A 14,900-nucleotide genomic window follows, 5' to 3' on the forward strand; every position below is an offset into this window, starting at 1 on the left:
CCTGGTTAATAATTTGAGAAAATTGAATCTGCAATGCTTTAATTTCTTTTGGAATCTGTTGACTCTTTGGCATTAATCTTAAACTTTTCTCTTTGTCTTTTATTTGAGACAGAATTTTCTCTTTTTTCTCATTCTGTATCTTTTTCCTTATTGAGTTCTGTTGTATGAGGAAACCTCTCATTACTGCCTTACTTGCATCCCAAATGACTCTTGTTTCAACCTCTGTGTTCATATTTAGTTCAAAATAGTCTTTTAGAGTCTTTTGGGCCTTACTAATCATCTGTTCATTCCTCAACAACTCATCATTCATCCTCCATCTAAAGGAACCCTGCAGGTATAATTTCATCTCCAAAACCACTGCATTATGATCTGAGCAAGTCTTAGGGCAAATTTCTGTTTTAGTAACCTTAGGAACCAAATCTCTGGATACCTATATGTAGTTGATTCGTGAGAAAGATTGATTTGAATTTGAGAAAAAAGTGAAATCTCTCTCCATTGGGTTTTGTAGCCTCCATATGTCCGATAAATCGTATTTATCAGTCATGTCAAAGAAAATCTTTGGTAGTCTGCCGGAACTTGGATTTTTCTGTCCCTGTGTTTTATCCATTAATGTTGATGCTACTCCATTCAGGTCTCCCATTAAAATCAATTTGTAATCCATATAATCCATGAGTTTTAAGTCCAGATTCTTAAAAAATTCCACTTTGCCATCATTTGGTGCATAAATTCCCAGCAAAAGAAATTTATCGCCTTGTGCCGTAATTTCAACTGCAATGTACCTCCCTTCCTCATCTTTAAACAACAATTTGGGGTTCCATTTTTCTTTAACATAAAAAACCACGCCTCTTTTTTTCACTTTGTCGGATGAAATAAATTCCTGCCGAAGTTTCTTATTTTGAATAATTTTTCTATGAAGTCTTATAACATGTGTTTCTTGTAAACAAATTATATCCAAATTCTGTCTTGCCAGTATGTGATAAACTTGGTTCCTCTTAAAACGTGAATTTAGACCATTCACATTCCAGGAGTAGATTTTCAATGACATCCTGATTTATTAGGGGCCCACTGCCCCTGTCCCTGATGGAGGAGAACTTTCCAGTCCGAGCTCTTTTGCGTTTTTCTCCAAAAATCTTTCTTTCTCTCCGACAGTTGTTAATCTTTGTTTCCTTCCTTGAAATTTAAAAGATAGTCCTTCCGGGAACTCCCACCTGAAGAAAATGTTCTTTCTTCTTAGGGCTCTGGCCAAATCCGTATAATTATTTCTCAGGGCCAAAAAGTATGTCGGGATATCTTTAAACAGAATTATTCCCTTCTCATCTATCTTTAAACTTTTTTTATAATGGTGGCCTAAAATAATGCCTCTCTGCTCTTTAGTTTTAAAAATCACCATACAGTCATGTGTGATCTTAGTATCTTTTTTAGGTCCAAATCTGTAGGCCTTGTCTATCCAGGAATTTAATTCTTCTTTTGAGAGGCCCCAGTACGCTGCAAATTCTTCAATTAACCAATCCTTCAAATTATCCCGCTCTTTCTGGGGTACGCCCCTCAATCTCAGATTACATTCCTTCTGTTTTAGCTGCAGAGACGCAATTGAAATTTGAGATTGTCGCTGATTTTCCTCTAAGTAAGGAATTCTCAGAGTTTCCAAATGCGCCAATCTTGACTCATGTGCTGATACATCTGAATTAACTTGCGTCAAATCTTGTCTTAATTGAGCAAAGTCACTTTTTAATTCCTGTATAGATTTTTGATTTCCTCTTACTTCTGTTTTAATTTCCTGAAGCAATTGCAACACAGAGTCCTCAAAAGATGGTGACTTAGAATCCCTCCTTGCTTTGGTTCTTGTTTTCTCTGTCCTCTCTCCTTTCTCTCCCCCATCCATAACTTGCAGTTCTTTTGTTCAAGGTCAGTCTCAAACACAAAGGGGAGATAAGGAGACAGACAGTTTCTCTTCTCAAGCCTCTCCACCAGTCTTAATATACCAGTCAACAGTCTCTGTAACTTGTAATCCTTTCTTAATTCCACAAAAGTTAATAACACAGTCACAATTTACAATTTATATCTGGGGGTAGAGGTACTGTTTAAAAGAGAAAGGGAGAAGAAAAACCTTTGAGTTCGGGCAGCTGCAGTTACTTTTTCCCCCCCAAGTAGGAAAATGAAAGTTGAAAGTGTCCTTTTCTTTATGACGTCACAATGGAGTCTAGTCTTCCCAACTGAGAAGTCCGCTTCCACAAAGAAAATACCTCGTAAATCCAAACTGTCTGCAAGGATTAAAACACTCTGAAAAGTATAACCCTCTTGATAACATCATGAACGCAAATCAGATGAACCCTCAATAATAATCCGGAGGGCTCTAAAATTGCCAACCATTGGCCAGGCTGAACCCCTGCTGGAACACCAGTTTGGTTGAGCTGGCACCTAAAAACAACAAGAAGAAGAGTAGTTTGGATTTGATATCCCACCTTTTACTCCCCTTAAGGCATCTCAAAGCAGCTAACAGAGTGAGGCTGAGAGAAATGTGACTAGCCCAAGGTCACCCAGCAGCTGCATGTGGAGGAGCGGGGAAGCGAACCCAGTTCACCAGATTACGTGTCCACCGCTCTTAATCACTACACCATGCCCTCCCACCAGAGGTCGAAAAGAAAAATAATTGCCAAACTTTTAGAAGACATCTAATTTAATGTTTAATAGGTTACTGCATTTTAGTGTTTTGTTGGAAGCCACCCAGAGTGGCTGGGGAAACCCAGTCAGATGGGCGGGGTATAAATAACAAATTATTATTATTATTATTGGAGAAAACAGGAAGTAGGCTCCTCTACTCCATAATACCCAGAGCCACTCCAGAGCCTTGAACACACCCAATTCCTCTGCTGCTCATTTCTTGCACCAGAGCCAACAGTCAACTGTCTAGGAAAGGCTTCTCATCTAGATGGCTCAGTATTCACCATCCATATCAACTTGGGGCATATTGGTATCTTGATTTACATTGGTTTGTTACCATTTCCTTTTCTTAATATTTATTGCTTATTTGCTTGCTCTATGGTATGATGCAACACCCTGCTAGTGCACTTTTGGGTTGCTAATAATGTCAAAATCAAAAATAAATTAAAAAGAAAAGAAAATGTAGACGCTATGGAGAGGAGAATAATGAGATGCTATTGCATTTCAGTTAATATTGCACTTACCTGACCAATCTCCTCCACAAAGAGGAGGTTGAACTTTCTTTCCTTCACTGTCCAACTTCAGATTGTGGGTTAAGGAATAAAAACTCTTCCATTGTTAACAAGCAGCCAAGATTAACCAGAATATAGAAAACTAGGTGTGCTTCCAGAGCAGTTGAGAAAAGCAAGATAAATATACTGCACCCCCCCCCCCAAAAAGCAACCCTTAGCAGCATTAAAAATGTTTTAATACATTTAAAAACCTGGGGAAATACAGACTTCTTTTCCTGGCACTGAAACAAAAGCAATGTTGATGCCGGGCAAGTCTCTCTGGGGTGGGAATTCCATAAACACGGTGCCATTAATCAAAATGTTTTCGCTCTGGTCACCCCGCAGAGAGTGTTGGAGAAAAATCTCCAACCCAGAAGCCCAGTGCTAAGCAGTCATAGGTTTAGGGTTAGGGTTAGGGTTAGGGTTAGGGTTAGGGTTAGGGTTAGGATTTTAACTTATCGAGACCCTGGGGAGGGAGCTGAAGGACAACATCAGACATTTTTGAACAAGGCATCTGCAAAAAGAAGGGCAGTAATTTACAGCAGGAGTTGCCAGACAATGGGGGCTGCCTTGGTAAATAGGAGAAGTTGGGGCATATCATGCCTTCAACCCTTCCACCTTCTGAAGAACACAACTGCTCTGTGTTGCATTGAGTTCAAACTGGAATAGATCACCCCAGAGATCAGAATCCTGGTCCTGAGAATCAGATGGCCATGGGGAGGTAATATGATGTTCCTGCTTGCTTTATCTTTTTTTTTTTAATGATATTTATTAAAATTTCAGAGAATACAAGAATTACACAAAAACAAAAAACAAAAATACAAGAAAATATAAAATACAAAATACAGAAAAAAGAATAAAAGACACTTAAAAAGAAAAAAAAGAAAAAGAAAAATGGATCAATCTTTCCATAACTTACATTCATATCCTTGTTTCCCTGACCTCCTCATACCTCCCTTTTTTGTATTCCAGTTCAATTAGTTAAGTCAGCAATTTCTTTCCCTCTTTGTTTTCTCATGATTCTTTAACTTAATATACTATAACTTTAACTTTCCATCTGTTATCAATCCTTTTTTACATACACCTTTATAGCATTACTGCTTAAACCACCTAGCTTCATTCCAACATCATTCTAACATTCATTAATTTTACAATATTTCTGTAAATAGTCTTTAAATTTCTTCCAATCTTCTTCCACCGACTCTTCTCCCTGGTCTCGGATTCTGCCAGTCATTTCCGCCAATTCCATGTAGTCCATCACCTTCATCTGCCATTCTTCCAGAGTGGGTAGGTCTTGTGTCTTCCAATACTTTGCAATAAGTATTCTTGCTGCTGTTGTGGCATACATAAAGAAAGTTCTATCCTTCTTTGGCACCATTTGGCCGACCATGCCCAGGAGAAAGGCCTCTGGTTTCTTCAGAAAGGTATATTTAAATACCCTTTTCATATCATTATAAATCATCTCCCAGAAAGCCTTAATCCTTGGGCACGTCCACCAAAGGTGAAAGAATGTACCTTCGGTTTCTTTACATTTCCAACATTTATTATCGGGCAAGTGATAGATTTTTGCAAGCTTGACTGGTGTCATGTACCACCTGTATATCATTTTCATAATATTCTCTCTTAAGGCATTACATGCCGTAAACTTCATACCTGTGGTCCATAACTGTTCCCAGTCAGCCATCATTATGTTATGTCCAACATCTTGTGCCCATTTAATCATAGCAGATTTCACCGTTTCATCCTGAGTATTCCATTTCAACAGCAAGTTATACATTTTTGACAAATTCTTAGTTTTGGGTTCTAACAGTTCTGTTTCTAATTTTGATTTTTCCACCTGGAAGCCTGCTTGCTTTATCACTCCAACTGCCTGCCTGAATCTTATTGTTAAGGAAGAAAGCTGCAAGATAATGCAATGGTCCCTTGTGGCTTCTGGGTTCATCTCAAGCTGCTGTTGCCACTGCTAATGACCCATAAAACTCTTTAAGTATCGTGGGGCTATCAGGTTGCTTCATTTTGATCAAATACTTAGTATATTTAGGAGCTTCCAAAAAAAAAAAAAAAAAAAAAAAAAAGATCCAGAGGAAATGAACATTGCTCTCAGAAAATATCCATGGAAATTTGTGGAAGCAACAAGTGTGTGTTCTCTCTGACAAACTGAGCCATAGATGTGTTACGGCTGGACACAACGTGAGCAACAAAGGGTTAGATTTAGGTTGAAAGAGCGTTTGGTTAGCCACACAGTTTTGCATTTTAGCAATATGAGATTTTGCACAGCAACTTATACCTGTGCATGCCCACTATGGAGAGCTCTCCCAGAGACAGCACTTTTTCTGCCTCAAACATCCTTTTTGCAACTTGCAGCCAAATAACAGAGGCTCAACATGACCTTTCTTCTTTATTCTTGAGAAGTCTGGTGTGATATTGGATCGGTCCACGCTCCCCCTTGCTCCCTGTCAAATTCACCCACATTCTTAACAACTCAGCTGACCTAAATTGCCAGACACATGGCTGTTTACTACTCTAATTATGCAAAATAGCATGGCACTCCCGGCAAACCCTCAATTTCACTCTCCACCTCCCCATCTCCTCTGTATGCTTTAAGTCTAGACATTTGTCTTACCATTTTTTATTCCTCTTGATTCCCTTGTTCTGCTTTGTTATTCGCCTGTCTGCCCCCTCTGGTATGTGTGTGAGTTCTCTCTCTCTCTCTCTCTCTCTCTTTTTGCTTGTCAGAAATTTCTTTTCCACCGTGTGGGCAGGAGACAGATTTTTTACTGTCTCTATTTTCATTTCCTCCCCTCTCCTCCTTTCCTTTTTGCCCCTTCCCACCTCTCCTCCTTTCCCTTTTCCGCTCCTTCCCCAGTCCTCTTCTCATTATTTATTTCCCTCCACCTCTTCTCTTCCCCTCCGTCTCTCCTCCTTCCTTCAGTCTTATTTTATCTTGCTATTACAAATAATGTCTCTGGGATAATATCACAGCCTAGTTCCAGGAGCTATGCATGTTATTCAAGGTAAGAGCTTATTTTAGATCCTCTGTTTGCAATAATGGCTGTCTGGGGTAGATTGCTAGCTTACTAAAAGTAGGTAATGCCTCTTTAATTTTTCCCCCTTGTTTGGCGTTCTGTGTTTTATACCTTGCAGAAGAAGGAATCCTAGAGTAGTAGCTAATCTCAGTGTAATGCTGCTGCTACCTGTTGGAGAGGAATGGCTGGCTGGCTGGCTTCCAGTTCCCCCAATTTCCCTTTGAGTGAACTGTGATCTAAAGAATAGATTTTAATCGTTGCAGAATTCCATCCCCAGTCATTTTGGCTTTTGTGCTATCATTTCTTTATGGCAATGCTAGGAACTTTGGAATTATGCATAGGTGCTTTCTACTAATATTGATTTAGAGGTACAGCAACCTGGTCAGAACAGGTTCTTTGCAATCCTTAGGAGTATTGTCTTCTGTTTTATACTGGCCATGTGTTTCTTGGGGCTTTACTTTGGCTTCTTTTACAGGTAGATTTTTCTTGTACTTTCATCCCCCACCCAAAGTTTGTAAGTGGAACTTTTAAAAGGAAGATGCTTTTGCTCTGGCTGGAGAAAGTTTTTATTAAGGTAGCCTTCCTACATTTGGAGGTTACTCATTCAATTAAGGTGGATCCTTTTAAGGTGAACTGCAGCTAAGAAATCCACCAGAGTCACAGGTGGATGGTTGGACGGTTAACCCTTTTCAGAACTTGCAGGATGTAAGGGAAATGGTTCCTTAATTGCTTGAATTCTTATGCCTTAGTTTTTCTCCCCCCCCCTCCTACCCCACAATTAAGTTAGCATCATATTGGTTTGCATATTTCATCACACAGCAATTTAGTTGTTTAATTGCTGCCTCGTTAATGTTGGAGTTGTCATCATCTGCTTCCATTCACAATTTTTTTGGACCTCCATTCTTAGCCAACTCATGTCACATTCCAGCCATGTGCTTTGTAAAAGTGTTCCCATCACACCATACATGAATCATTTCTCCTTTCGTTGGGTGAATCAGTTTTCTGAAAGCTTTTTTTCTTGATCTCATCCTCTTCTCAGTACAATTAGGGATAGATTTGAGAGCACCGTTCTTTGGGACAAACGTATAAAAAGCTTTGACTACTGCAATATTCTGTAGTCACAGTAGCACAGTCATGAAATGTTTTTCATTAGAAAAAATTGACTCACTCTGGTCTTCCTCAGTAGCAGAAAATTCAAGAAGTTAATGCTGGACCCCTGGCTAGTCATGCTGGTCTCACCAGTAACCTCAGAAGACTTGCAAAGTCCCTACAATTGACCCAATATCCAATTAATATTGGATATTGGATCATTATCATTTAAATAAACTGGGATTGGCAAATTGGCTACCCATAATACATGGGGCAGTTTTTATCTGGCCCCCAGCAACTCCATCAAATTTTAATCAAGGAACGGTTGCAAGTCCCCCCCACAACCCCCCCCCCACAACAACAGCAGCGGCAGCAGCAACAGGCAAACTTTTTAAAGGCACACAGATCTTTATGTTTTAGTCTTGAATCTCTTCACTGATTTTTTTATTCTAATGCTATGCCTGAACACATGTTCTTCATAATTGTGAATTCCAAATGGGCAGATGGCACAATCTTTATTTTGGAGCCAGACCACTTCTGAGGAGTCAGGTTGCACAGCAAAATGGCAACTGATAGACCACAATCTATAATGCTCTCCTCCCAAAAGAGATGTCCAGCCTTGTTCTAAAACCTTTTGACCTGTGTTTAACCCTTTTTAAAATCAAAGCGTCAAGCGCTTTTGAGCAGGAGTGGGGAACCTAGGCGCCCCAACAAAATCGGGAAAATTCTTTTGAGAATGATGCACCCGGGTAGCTCCTTAAGGCCTTGCTGATAGGTAAAGGGACCCCTGACCATTAGGTCCAGTCGTGACCAACTCTGGGGTTGCGGCACTCATCTCGCTTTACTAGCTGAGGGAGCCAGCGTACAGCTTCCAGGTCATGTGGCCAGCCTGACTAAGCCGCTTCTGGCGAACCAGAGCAGCGCACGGAAATGCTGTTTACCTTCCCGCCGGAGCGGTACCTATCTATCTACTTGCACTGGTGAGCTTTCGAACTGCCAGGTTGGCAGGAGCAGGGACAGAGCAACGGGAGCTCACCCCATCGTGGGGATTCGAACCACCAACCTTCTGATCGGCAAGCCCTAGGCTCTGTGGTTTAACTACTGCCACACAAAAGGTCCTGCTGATTTTCAGCAGGGCTGCTCAAGAGTAATAGTTGTGGCAAATTCTAGTTGGAATTGGCAAATTCCCCATCCTTCCTATTCCATTAAGAACAGCTAGTCCTGTAGAGGACCTCTTTGATGACCAGAGACATTTGGGGGCCTGAGGTGGACAGCCCATCAGTGTCTTATGGCCATGGCTGATCAGAGGGAGCCCATAACTGAATGACAGGGAATCTCCTTTGCATGTGAAGGTCATAGGTCCTTTGGGTGCAAGGTTGGGACTCTACCTGAGAGCTACTTTGCCACACAGTGCCGATAATAATGGGCTAGAGATAACGAATGCCAAACCTTTTGGCATCCAGATGTTGTTGGCTCCAGTTGCCCTTAGCACCGACCAACATGGCCAGTGGTCAGGATGATGGAAGTTGTATGTAGAGCAGCAACACCTGGAGCACCACAGGTTCCCCACTCATGGGATAGATCAGGGGTCAGCAAACTACTTTTTTAGCAGGGGGGCGGGTCCACTGTCCCTCAGCGAATGAATTTCTATGCCCCCCAAATAATCCAGAGATGCATTTGAAATAAAAGCACATATTCTCCTCATGTAAAAACACGCTGATTCCTGGACTGTCCGCGGGCCGGATTCTGAAGGCGTTTGCCTACCCATGGGATAGATAGTCAAATTCAGTAGCATTTTATGTACCGAAAGGTTTTCCACAGGACTGTTGCCAATAGCTGTTGCATTTTCAGCTACCAGGGCTTCTATTGCCCCCCAATCCTTAACTATTTGATTCCTAAACTAGATTCAGGTTAGACTTATGTTGAACGTGCTTATCTGTGCAGTGCTTCACACACTCTTGAGGCACTCACTCATTAGGGAAGCTGTTTGGTTTTTTTTTTAACCACCTCCTCTAATCAGATTGCCTTGCTTGCTGTACTAGCTTCTTAAAACTTGCCAGATCTATTCTGTCTTTTTTTTGGGGGGGGGGTGTTGCAATTTGAGGATTATCATTTACCTTTCTACAGTATATTACTGGTGGACAATATCTACCTTTTCAAGATTGCTTTTGTTTTGATGTATTTCAACAAAATTGTGCTGCTGCTTAAAAAAACAAGTTTCCTCAATAAAGTTATTCGTAGAATAAACAAGGTGCAATAAAAACAACCATTTTTAATTAAATTTGTAAAAAAACCTTTTACGTTTTTAATTCTTTTTTTATTGGAGTCAAACAAACCAATAAAATAAAAATAACAGAAGTACAAATACAAATAAAGAAGCAGCAGCGCAGTATATCTGGAAGAGACTTAAATCAGGTGAGTAGAATACTAAAGATCATTAGGAAAGCCAAATGTCACATTGTAGCATAAAGAGGGAAGGTGCATTTTTTTTGAACTCAGTTGCTATAGAGTTTCCCTCTGCAATCTGATTAAACTGAGCCAGGTAAGATTTGCATATAGCGAGGAGGAAGTCAATTAACTTTAGCAAAGAGGGCAGAACAGCAATGGCAGATTTTGGGCTGCAATCCTAAACACACTTATTAGTAAGTAAATCTCACCAAACACAGCCCACTCTGTCAGATGCATGTTTCCATGCGCAGGCATACATACCCTGAGTTCTGAGAGAAGTTGTCATTTTTAAATACAAAGCAAGGCCAAAAGTTCAGCCTATGCAAGAGAGAATGTCTCTCAGATATACGCAGAGCACAATTGAATACAGTGAATATGACTTTGCTCACACCTACTAGTCTACCCTGAGCTGCCCGACATTTTAACTTCAGCATGTTATTTTAAAAAAGTTTTTCTAATGAGAGTCTATATATATTCATATATATAGATAGATAGGGATGCGGGTGGCGCTGTGGGTTAAACCAGAGCCTAGGACTTGCTGACCAGGAGGTCGGCAGTTTGAATCCCCGCGAGGGGTGAGCTCCCGTTGCTCGGTCCCAGCTCCTGCCAACCTAGCAGTTTGAAAGCACGTCAAAGTGCAAGTAGATAAATAGGGACCGCTCCGGCGGGAAGGTAAACGGCGTTTCTGTGTGCTGCTCTGGTTCGCCAGAAGCGGCTTAGTCATGCTGGCCACATGACCCAGAAGCTGTATGCCGGCTCCCTCGACCAATAAAGCGAGATGAGCGCCGCAACTCCAGAGTCGGTCACGACTGGGCCTAATGGTCAGGGGTCCTTTTACCTTTACCTTATAGATAGATAGATATAGGTTAGATAGATATAGATATATAGATATAGATATATAGTAAATCTACTTTAGTGCCAACTTCTTAGACCTGGCAAAAGTGGGTTGTGGATCATAACACAAAAAGGCTTGGTGTTCGCTGCAGCCAGCTCACTGGCGACGTCTCAGGAATATGCTGCTGTGGAAACCCTTAGGCTGACTTCTCCTTCTCCTGTAATCTGTTCTGTCTCCATCAATTTAGAGATTCTGATCCTCATGGCAGAATCTGGCTGCATTACCGTGTGTCAATACAGCAGCCTTCTTTATCCAAAGTGATATTGTTTTCCTAGACTTTTTTATTTTAAAGTTAGCTTTTTATTTGACGTCCCTTTTCATTTCCTATTTGCTTCTGCAAGACTAACTCAGAGAGGAGTCCTTAGTTAGGATGTCTTGAATTATGCTGGTGTGAATAATTGGTCCCAAGATTTGGGATCTTGATACGTTTATTCTGATTCTGTAACTTTCCTGGCTCCTGTATCTTCTATTACAAATCAGTGTTTGATGGGAAATACTGGCCATCGCTTTCCTTTTTTTCCTTCTCCCTGTTGCAGCACATTGCCCCTCTTTCTCTTGACTTACTGGAATATGGAGATCCATGTAAAATGTAGCTTTTCCCTGGGGGCACCAAGGGTTTAGCTTATCTTGCTCACACAACCTCTCCGCTTATGCCCCCATTACAATATGCATTATGTAGGCTAATTTGGCTTGGGGTACTGAGGCACATTTAGGGAGTTCCAGAATGCTGTACTAAAGTAACCAAAATTCTCAGAATGCAGCAGCTGAAATAATTATGTAAATTGGGTATATTGGTTAATTCCATGATATGCAGCCCAAAAACTGTGTATACTTGGAAATGATTTTCACAAGAATCCTTGAGGCTCAGTCCCAAGTGTTTTTGAATGGGTTCTAACGTTTGTCAATTTCTTTGGCTTTTTTTGGCGGCAGCGACGGTGTGTGTGTGGAGTTTATATTTCTTTATTTTAAAAAACCAATGAATTAGGGAAGAAGAGTTCATTCTTTGCTAAGGGTGAGTTGGTATGTGGGACAGAGAGGCAGAATTTCAGCACCACGGAGAGCAGCCAAGGCTGTGTATCCAAGTCACTTATTATTATTTTTTAAGGAGCACATTCACACCAGACAGTGTAGGGTGCATTGCCCATGTCTGAAATTTGAATGTCCACTGTATACTTGCTAGAAATTTCAAACAGCATGATCATGCACTTTCTATCCCACATTAACAATGCTCACATGCAGACAAGGCCTGTGGGGAGTCTAAAAGATATTCTAGTGTTGTACGTTCAAACGTTTCCAGCTTCTCTTATTTTCTGAGGAAGGCTTTCCCAAAATGCAAATCGTGTTAGCTCACTCATTTGTTATCAGTGGTCCAGACAATGTTATCTTTCAAAACAGTACCAAAGTTCTCATATTGCTTATTTTACTTTTTTATTTTTTAAAAAAGCTTTCTATTTTCATTTATTTATCTAAACCATTTATATACTCACAACAGTGTAGCTTTTATGGAGCATTCAACAAGCTTACGAAACATAAATCAGTTAAAATTAACCATAAAATCAGAAAAGCTTACTGCTGAAATTTCAAAAGTCTTCACAAAATTCAACAGGGATGGGGGTCTCTCCAATACTGGGGTAGTTCGGGGCAAAGGGTCATGCACGCCCCTGTCACAATTGTTGCACCATGAGTTGAACTGTGGTGCTGTGCTACTCCCTCTGACTTAATAGTTGTCGTTGCAGTTTGTGACATGAGTTCTGGGGTGGAACTCTACCTCTCGCCATTGCGTGCCCCTCTGCCATTTGTGCCCGCCAAGACAAAAAGTTGTTTCTGCAACACCTCTGCGCTTCTAGTGATGTTCTCTCACTGCCCCCTCTTAAAGATATTGCGCACATTTTCTTGGTAATAACATTTTACAGAAGTTTTGTGGGGGGGAGGGGGGAGAGAGAGATAGAATTATACATTACAGCACATTCAAAGCACATTTCCCCCTCAAAGAATTATGGGTACCATAGTTCATTAAGGGTGGCTGGGAATTTTGGCTCTGTGAGGGGTGGACTGCATTGCCCACAATTCTTTGAGGCTGGAGGAATGTGCTTTGAATGTGCATTAAACATACAGTGTGCTTCATTCCTAGTCTCCAAGGGATGCTACTAGATTCTGTGGTCCAGATTTCTCTGTCATGGTCAACTTGTGTCAGACTGCAGGTGGGAGCTCACACAAAGCCCAATAGTACAAAGAAAACTGACAAGTTAGGAAGAAGGCAATCCCTTCGCCCTGACACCTGTACTCTAATGTTGTTTTCCTCAAATGGAAGGATCAAAGGAAGCTGCCATATACTGACACAAAATGTTGGTCCGTCTAGAAAAGCATTGCCAATGTTGACTTGCAGTAGTGCAGCAGGATTTCAGATGGGCGGCTCCCACAGTTCTACCTGGAGATGCTGGGGTTTGAACATGGGACTGTTTGCATGAAAAGCAGGTGCTCTATCCCTGAGCTAAGGCCTTCTTCATAACAGCAATGCATCATATGGTCCCTTTACCCACAGCCCTGGCATTGGTTTACTGACTTGGTGAGGACCAGGCCCATCTTAGATGCTGTGTTCTACATTTTGCAGTGTAACTGAGCTGTTTATTTTCAAGCATTCCAAAACTGCGCATGTGTTATGGTGTTAGTCATTATTACTACTATTATTTACTTTAAAATAAGTACCTCAAAACAGTCCAGTTGCATCTGTTGAAGGAGACCAATTGCCAACAGAATGCTCATTTTGCAGGGTGTAAGATAAACTGAAAAGATTTTAAAAGTAGAACTGGACACTTTAAATAAGGACTCCAAAATTAGATGTCTATGTGGGAAATAGAAGCTGGAGCAAGTTGGGTACAGGGAGGCATGTATATCCTGCCAGTGGATATGGTATTCCGCTATTGGAAAGGACCACTTTGCTAGTAACTAGTCAGTTGTTCTAGCATGTGCTAAAGGGCCACATGCTGTTCAATGATATGTGAAATAGCAGCTTGTAATCTAGGACTTGGGCCAGCTTGAATAATTACACTATTCCTTCAGCAAATACCCCCTGTATTTTGTAGTGGCGTTGTCTGGCAAGAGAGAGGTTTCTACCTCCTGCTGAAAAAAGTTTCTACCTCCTGCTGAAAATATCTACGTGATGGTTGCTGAAGGGTTTCTGTGGCTTATGTTTGCCAGGGCGGCTCTTACCTGGCATCCATTTCAGATCCCAGGTACAGTGTGCTGGTCCAGGGGGGAGGTTACCATGGGGCGAGGTCCAGGACCTAAGTCGAGGGTCAGCAGACAGTCCTCCACGGGCGAAGCGGGGTCCACAGCGAGGAGCCGGGCAAGGACAGGAACTCTGGGGGAACCAGACTGGGTGCTGGCCGAAACAGCTCTTCAACGACGTTGCTCCCGCAACCTGGGACCGGGCTGACTGGCCTTTATCTTCTCTGAGGCCAGGGGCAGTCCCGGCCCCCAGGAGACCCGCCTCTCCTGGCCTTAAGGTGAGCACTCCTCCTGGGAGAAACCAGTTCCCTCCGCCTCTCTGCCCTGAGCCTCTGCAGTTCAGGAGAAGCTGAGGGTTACTGGACCCAGGGGGAGACTCACCTGTAGGCATTGAGTCCTCAACCACCTCCGGAGCCAGAGTGGATTCACCTGGTGCCTGCTCCTGAGGATCTGGCACAGGTGCAGGCGCTTCAGAATCAAGGCCCTGCCCCAGTTCAGCCGGCCCTGGAGGCGGGGACTCCTGTGCAGGCTGGGATTCCTCTGGTTCAGCCTCTGAATCAGATTCCCAGGCCATCACATATGGCTTCCAGCCTAGTGCCTCCTCCCGTGGCTAGTGTTTCTTTCCTAGCACAAAGAGCAGTTGCTCAGTCTGCAGAGTTAAACGTTCCTCAAACAATTTTACTAAGTGGTTTCATTAGAGGTGATGTTCCATTCAGGCAGGTCTGCACTTTGTAAACTTAGGCTGCATTTGGGGCGGAGGAAGGGGGTGCGGTGGGGGCGGGCTGCCCCGGGTGTCACCACTGAGGGGAGTGACAAAATGCCGGGCGGCACTCACTGCGGGGCCTGCAGTGTGCCTGAGCCATGCTCCTGGGAGTGACACGGTGGCTTGGGCACCCACAAGCTCCACGCTGCCCCAAACAGTCTGCCCGCCGTCTCCCCTTCAGTTGTAGGGCGGCTGAGTGTGAGGAGGCAGGCAGACTCCTTGGAGGCCCCACGGAGAGT

The 14,900-nt window shown here is 42.4% G+C and overlaps 1 protein-coding gene across 1 annotated transcript in view; it reads left to right on the forward strand.

Moving 5' to 3' along the window:
* The first annotated feature begins 5,881 nt into the window (after positions 1 to 5,881).
* CACNA1E (calcium voltage-gated channel subunit alpha1 E) overlaps positions 5,882 to 14,900 on the forward strand; it is a 434,559-nt gene continuing 425,540 nt past the window's right edge. Inside the window, exon 1 of the mRNA XM_081010251.1 lies at positions 5,882 to 6,226. The gene's annotated coding sequence lies outside the window, so the exon portion shown is untranslated. The remainder of the gene's footprint in view (positions 6,227 to 14,900) is intronic.

Source organism: Podarcis pityusensis (genome assembly GCF_964106645.2).
Source record: "Podarcis pityusensis genome assembly, chromosome: 6".
Classification (NCBI taxonomy): domain Eukaryota; kingdom Metazoa; phylum Chordata; class Lepidosauria; order Squamata; family Lacertidae; genus Podarcis; species Podarcis pityusensis.